Raw genomic sequence first — 7,857 nt, 5'->3', positions numbered from 1 at the left:
CAAATGCTTCTATGCATTGGAGTTGCTTTGTAAATATATTTATATCAAATAAATAAAAATTCGCATTCAAATGGTATCAAGAACTGTTAGAGTCTTTTCATTTTTATAGTATTAGTTATAAAGAGCCTGTTTGGATCCTCTTATTTTTAAGCTAGAAGCTACTTATAAGCTAAAGCTAAAAAAAAAGAGCTTAAAAAAATAAGCTAAAAGCTGTTTGGAAATTACATAAAAGTTTTAGCTTAAAAATTACTTAAAAGCACATATTTCAAGAAAATTATCTCTTTCTATCATTATCACTCTTCATTTTAAAAAAAAGCACACAATTCAAGAAAAACAGATAAGAGCTTAAAAAAAAGCTCCTCCTAGGAGCTTTTAGTTTTCAGCTTTTTTCTTCATTATAAAAAAAAGAGCTTTTCGTTATAAGAGCTTTTCCCAAAACCTGTTTGGCCTAGCTTATGCTTATAAGTAGCTTGTAACTTAAAAAAGAGAAGGATCCAAACAGGCACAAAGTTTAATGATTTTTCAAGACTGATCGATATAATGGGTAAGTGGTGGCTACACTAAAGTTGTTTAATGATCTTTTATTGGTGATGTAATAGGTCAGTTATAGGTTGTATAATAAGTCATTAAGTTAGTGTTTATTTAGGTGTAACGTGTCTCCTAATTGTTATGTTTTCAGTTTTAATTTCTGACTTATATATAATAAGTTTGGGTCTGTTGATGAATAAAGCAAGAAAAAAGCATTCCCTCATCTAAGATTTCTAACAGGAACTGATTGTGACGGACAAAAGAAGAAAAAGTGATCAACTGGTGGTAGTTCAGTTGGCGCATGGGAGCTGAGCAGGTAGGAGTGAGCATGTGTTCGATCCTCCCCAGTACCACCTTTGGAAGGAATTTAAAGCCTTAATCCTAGACCCACCCGAATCGGACTAGTTGCGAAGTGATGAACCGATTGAAATATTTCAAAAAAAAAAAGTGTAGAGGCATCAAATGATGAATTGATTGATGTATGGTATACAAGTTGAATTTAAATTGAATTGAATGACAACTTCCATTATAAACAGAAGGAAGGACCTCCTACACGTATAAGCTAAAGAATTTTTGCTTAAATGGTTTTGATGATGTCAAAACAAAGCAAAGTCTAATGAAGAACTCAATTTGAAGTTTGAAGCAAAGCAACTATGGGTAAGATGTTTTAGATTTTGTGTAACACACTAGTTATATCATTAAGAATCATTCCAAGCTCCAATACATTTCATATATCCTTGATGAGTCTCCAATTTATTATGTATTAAACGTTAATATGAGCATGGAATTGATTTAAAAATAATTAAAAGTTATGAGAATTATAACTAAAGTGTTATTTTATTCTCAGAAATAATCTAATAAAAAGTCTTATATTTTGCAGTAATTTTCAACTCTATAAAAAGATATATTTGAGAGTATTTTGAAGGGTCAAGAAGAGGAATTCTATTGTAGAGCATTGGAGCACTGAAGATTCAAGACAATATCACATCAATGGAGTCTTGGGGAATTATTTTCTTTCCATTTATTTTTTATTTCAATATGCTAGGCTAAGTTTTTATGTAGTTAGGGGAAGATGAAACCCAATTGAATCTTTGTGTTATGAATTAAATTGTCTCTGAATTCTTCTCTTTTTATATTTGAATGATTTTGTCTGTTTCTAGTTTTCTATGAGTTTGCTCCTTATAGATTCATTTAGGAGAATTGTATGATAATAAGGATGTTGGCGCATGAACCCTGATTTGATAAATCATAATCCTTGTGATCTAGGGATAGATTAGAGCAATTGTGCAATCTTTGAATTCTTGATTTTAATACATATTTTCTTGGAAAACAACCGGGGAACTAGGATTCTTTCAAGATCACATAGAATTAGGGTAACAAGGAATTGAGCATTAATTAACTTAAAGAATTGATTGGCATTATATTAAGAGCAAATTCTTGATTATTTAATTCATAGCATACAGAGGATATTTGGGGAAGTCGAAACCTTAACTACGCTCGTTCTTGATAATTAAACAACTCATCGTTTTAATTATTTTTAATTTTGAATTTCCATGCTATTAATTGTTTTTAATTTCAATTCTTTTTATCTCAATCTTGGTTGTCTAATTAAACCGCAATTACTGAACTAGTGCTTTAAAATTAATTCTCGTGTGAACAATCTCGTACTTAGTACACTTTATTACTTTTACAACCGGTGCACTTGCCGAAATCGCAACAAGTTTTTGGCGCCGTTGCCGGAGATTGCATCTTTCAACATTAGAAGTAGCTAAAGGCCTTTTAGATTAGACGTTTTTAAATTTCTGCAATTTAAAATCTGCAAAATCAAATTCTGCATTAATTTTTTCTGCACAATTTGCATTTTTTCCTGCATAACTTTTTCTGCATAAATTTTCTGTTTTCTTCAACTTTAAAATTCTGCATTGTAATTTTCTGCATAATTCCATTTTCTACATAATTTTGTTTTTCTGCAATTCTCTTCCTTTCTTAATTCCTTTAATCTTGGTTTATGCGAGGTACTGTTATTCCAAGATCCTTGCAGTTTGATCCTGAGATAGAGAAGACAACCAGGAGGCTCAGAAAAAGCGCAAAAGAGATAAAAGAAAAAGAAGCTTCCAGCTCGACGGACCTAAAGGAAGAAGCCACAGCTACCAATGATCGAATTCAGAATCTCCAAGAACCTTGGGAGATTACATGACTCCAGCCTGAGTTCCGCAGACGACAAGCATTGTTAGACCAAACGTGGATGCTAACAATTTTGAGCTCAAGCCAGCATTGTTGTAACTAATTCAAAAAGATCAGTTTGCCGGAGGAAGCACAGAAGACCCCTACATTCATCTCGAGAATTTTCTGCTTTACTATGACACCTCAAAGATGAATGGAGTCTCTCGTGATCCTATCTTGCTCAGGCTTTTCTCATGCTCTCTTAAGGAAGAAGTAAGAGGTTGGTTGCAATCATTGCTTCAAGGAAGCATCACCAACTGGGATGACTTGGCGACCAAATTCTTGGCTCGATTTTTCTCATCTTCAAAGATGGCAAAGCTCAAGGCGGATATCACTTCTTTTGAACAAAAGGAAAGTGAATCCTTATACAAAGCATAGGAAAGATTCAAAGGACTACTCAGGAAGTGTCCACAACATGGTTTTGAAGCCAGGGAAAAAGGGAGAATTTTCTTCCAAGGGATGACGCCTAGCACAAGAACCTTGGTGAACGCTGCATCAAGAGGATCCTTGAAGACGAAAACTCCCGAGGAAGCATTGGAATTGTTGGAATCTCTAGCCTCCCAAGAGTTTGATAATGCTCCAGTACCTCAGAGGAGAGTAGGGATTAAGGAGCTGGAAGGTTATGATGCATTGTTGGCACAGAATGAGCAGATATTGCAAATGAATAAGAAGTAGCAACAACAATTGGATTCCCTCACAAAGCAGTTCACAAACTTCTAAGTCTCTTCTGCCAATACTCCTCTAGTTACTTGTGGAATTTGTGCAAGTGCTCATGCTACAGAATAATGTGATTTCATGAAAGCACATGAAACTGCTGAAGTAAACGAACTCTAGTATGATCAGAAGAATCAGAGTAATCTTGGGAGGAACCAGTATGGGAATGACTACAATCAAGGGTGGAAGAATCATAATCAACATCCAGGATTTAATTACAAGTCCAATCATCAACTTAACCCTACCCTTCCAGTGCAACCACATCCCTCACCACAAAGCAACACTGTTGAGTGGGAGAAAGCTTTTGCTCAACTTTCAAAGATCACCTATGGTTATATACAAGGTGAAAATACTTTCAGAGAGGACACATCTGCTTTCATGCAAGAGACTAGATCAGCACTGTAGAATCAATAAGCTTCCATAAGAAATCTTGAGATTCAAATCGGTCAATTGTCAAGGCAGATTTCCGAGAGAGCTCGGGGTACTTTTCCAAGTAACACAGTTATCAATCCAAGGAAGCATTACAATGCAATCACCACTAGGAGTGAGACAGTCATTCAGCCTATAGAGAAGTAGCCTGAAGAAAATAAGAAGGATGGAGAGACATCAATTGAAGAAAAGAATAAAGAAAAGGCAAAGGATATTATTGAAGTTGACAAGAGCAATCCTGAAAAAGTTGAAAAGAAACTATTTAAGTGGGAGAAGAAGAAAGCTTTAGAAAGGAAAGACAAGCCCTTGGATCCCTTTCCATATGCTCGAATCCCTTATCCTCGGAGATTGAAGCAAGAGATTCAAAAGCAACAACATTCAAGGTTTCTAGACATATTCAGGAAGTTGCAGATTAACATTCCTTTTGCTGAAGCCTTAGAGAACATGCCCAACTATGCTAAATTCATGAAAGATCTACTATCAAGAAAGCGTAAGTTTCGAGAATGTGTGATGGTAACTCTGACAAAGGAATACAGTACCATTATTTAAAAGAAGTTGCCTACCAAGCTCAAGGATCCAGGGAGCTTCAGCATTCCATGCAACATAGGTAAGGTTGAAGTAGATAATGTACTATGTGATCTTGGTGCCAGTATTAATGTCATGTCACTATCTATAATGAAGAAGCTGAGGATCACTGAAGTAAAGCCAACCAAGACAATCTTGCAACTTGCTGATCGCTTAGCAAAACAAGCTTATAGCATCATTGAGTATATACTGGTAAAGGTAGAAAAATTTATCATCCTTGTTGATTTTGTCATCCTTGACATAGAGGAAGATGCCACAATTCCAATGATCTTTGGAAGACCCTTCATGGCAATCTCAGGAGCGCTGATTGATGTACCGAAAGACGAGTTGACCTTACGGGTAGAAGGAAAGCAAGCAATTTTCAAGTTCTTTGACAAAGAAGTCCCCTCACCTGTAGCTCAACCAGAAGATCAAGTCTATTATATTATTGAAAAGAAAGAATAAGAAGAGCACAAAGAGAATTCTCCTCAATAAGGTAAGCCAAAGATTAAGATGGAGAAACCTGGTAGCAAAGGAAAGCATGTAAAAGTCAAGTTCGAAGTTTCTGAGACTACCTTACCTCATCCATATGCATAAGAGCACTATGGGAGGACAAAATTTCTGAATGATGGACCTTGGTCATCACCAAGCTTATGCTTTGAACCACCATGATCATAATTCAGAGTTTTTCAGGTATTGTGAGTTGCAAATCATGCAACTATGAGACAGACTTTTGAGGAGAACGAAGAGTATGAGAACTGACCAGACCAAAGTTACCAAAGTCGTCTTGATCTCAAAGTTGTTAGCCTCAATTGTTGGCTTTGTTATGCTTGAGTTTGGTCTCTTGAAACTCGGCGTGAGAAACACATCCATCAGAGCTTCTGGAAGAGGTTGACGATTATTGTCAGCCATCTTGTTTGGTTCCGCTCTTGGCTGTGAACTGTAAGATTCTTCTTGTTTCTTTTGTTTAGTAAGCTTCATGTTCTTCTTTGCTGTCTTCTCAATCTCAGGATCAAATAGCAGAAAAGCAGGATTTACTGTACCTCGCATAAACAAGAAAAATCAGATTAAAAAAAAATAACGTCCAATCTCAAATATCGAAAGCTATAGATAATATTGGCGTAATTTAATCCCCGGCAACGGCGTCAAAAACTTGTTGCGATTACGGCAAGTATACTAATCGTTTCAAGTAATAAAGTAGTGAGAAAAGTGGAACAGTGACCAAAGTGCCACTGTTCACCAACTTTTTTACCTAAATGCCACGCGAACAGTCTTATTTCTCAATCTGCCACGGGGGAAAGTTTGCTACCCGGTGTAGCGAACTCAGTTTGCTGACGTGTCACATTTCTAGTGGATAACAAGTACCAAATTAAAAAAAAAAGGTTTGAAGGTCGCTACATACGGTAGCGAACTTGGTTAAAACCAAGTTCGCTACCCCGTGTAGCGACCTTGGTGTCCACTAGAAACGTGACACGTCAGCAAACCGAGTTCGCTACACCGGGTAACGAACTCGCCCCCGTGGCAGATTGGGAAATAAGACTATTCGCGTGGCATTTAGGTAAAAAAAGTTGATGAACAGTGGCATTTTGGTCACTGTTCCGAGAAAAGTATCGTCCCACGAGGATTAAAACACCAATTACTATCCTAACAATTTCCCTTAATTTGGACAATCCAATTTGATTCAACAAATAGATTTTGAATTAAAAGAAAAATAATTGAAATTAATTGCAATGAAAATCAAGAACATTCAAGAACGTGAAGAATGATTATGAGAGAAGAAACTGTAATGACAAACTGTAGTCAAGGTATACTTCACCTTTGATCCTCCTATATAAATTTTAATTAATTCTTATAATTACTTAACACAACAGTTCAAATAATTCATCTTCTTCAAATCAGTTTAGTTAAACCCTATTGTCTTAGTGTATTTAACTCTTTAACTCAATTAGAACCCTAGTGTCCTAGTGATTCTTCTTAAACTAAGCATTAAGTTAGATGAATTATAAAGTTTGCAATTCATACAAGCCTATGTCTAGATCATTCACAAATTGTTATTTTACCCCTGTCAAGATTAAAATTCCAATATGCCTATTGCGAGCTTTAACCCTCAAAACCCTATAAAATTGATCAGATCTCATAAGGATATATGAAACTTATGCAAGGTAAAATAAAGCTAATTGAATTAAAATAATTATAAAAATAATTCAGAATTCATAAAGGATTCACATCGAATCCATAAACTTAACTACAAAAGAAAATTAGTCAGACATATCTGACTTAAACACAATAAAATAATAACAAGAATTCATTAAGAAGAAAGAAAAGAAGAAGAAGAAGAATCAGAAGTCTTCAATCTTCAATTTCTCTGAAATCCTGATCTCCAGCGTAAGCCTTTTCAATCTTCAATTTCTCTGAAATCCTGATCTCCAGCGTAAGCCTCCAAGAATTCTCTCAATTTATTGATCTCTCAAAAAGTCTCCAGCCAAAGATAAAAAATCCTCAATCAGGGTTTACATCCCCTTTTATAGCTTAATGTCAAATCTGTCCAAATCCTGATCAAATCTTTGAGGTAGAATCCTCCTTAAATTGTAATTGGATCTATTTTTAAAATCGGTCACGTGCTTCCCGCACTACTAGCGTGGATCCCATGCTTGTAGCACAGTAAAAATAACAAGGGTATCTGAATCCCGCGCTTGTAGCACAGTAACACTGTGTATGTAGAAATTCTCTCTCGCTACTAGCGCGGATCTCGCGCTTGTAGCACGACACTTTTGCGTTTTGTGAAAATTTTCCCGCGCTACTAGCATGGATCTCGCGCTTGTAGCGCGGCAGCTCTGTCTTCAGATGAATTTCTCGCACTTGTAGCACATGTACCGTGCTTGTGCGCGGAGACTCTGCCTTTTGCTTTCTCTGGTGCTTAAAACACGTTCTTTTCTAGTACTTTTTCCTTCAAAAATCACAGAAATTCAGTGAGAGAATAATTGAGCATGGTTTATCAACTTTATAACAAATTTAAGCATTTTTCTTTCAAAGTGGATTAAATCCTTACTCTTTTTTAACTTAGAAAACTAAATATGCTGGAGGCATATCAATTAGACTTCTAAGTCATTGAAAATTTGAAATATTTACTATACATATTAAGAACATAAATATCATACTTGTATGAAACAATCATGACAACAGAATAAGAAGATATACGTAACCCTTCCTTTTTTTGTATGTTATAGAGGGTGTTTTAAGCTTTCTATTGATATATCATTTATATATTTTGGAGTACTACAGCTCTAGTTAGGCGCATATTAACATTTCTATCGAAAAGACTAGTTTTTTTTTTGGAAACGTCAGAATAATTTTTTAGCAAAACAGACATCTTCCTAAGGGAATTGGGGACAACGAACT

At 35.5% G+C, this 7,857-nt stretch overlaps 1 non-coding gene across 1 annotated transcript; it reads right to left on the bottom strand.

Annotated features, from left to right (window-relative positions):
* Window positions 1-3,066: 3,066 nt before the first annotated feature.
* Window positions 3,067-3,173, bottom strand: LOC133298048 (small nucleolar RNA R71). The gene has a single exon (XR_009749718.1). It is a non-coding gene; the product is annotated as a small nucleolar RNA R71 (small nucleolar RNA).
* Window positions 3,174-7,857: the final 4,684 nt, after the last annotated feature.

Source organism: Gastrolobium bilobum, unplaced genomic scaffold (assembly GCF_033153095.1).
Source record: "Gastrolobium bilobum isolate Gb01-03AN ecotype WA unplaced genomic scaffold, APGP_CSIRO_Gbil_v1 utg7520, whole genome shotgun sequence".
Classification (NCBI taxonomy): domain Eukaryota; kingdom Viridiplantae; phylum Streptophyta; class Magnoliopsida; order Fabales; family Fabaceae; genus Gastrolobium; species Gastrolobium bilobum.
Note: the sequence above shows the minus strand (reverse complement) of the source record. Positions and strands in the feature narration are given on the sequence as shown.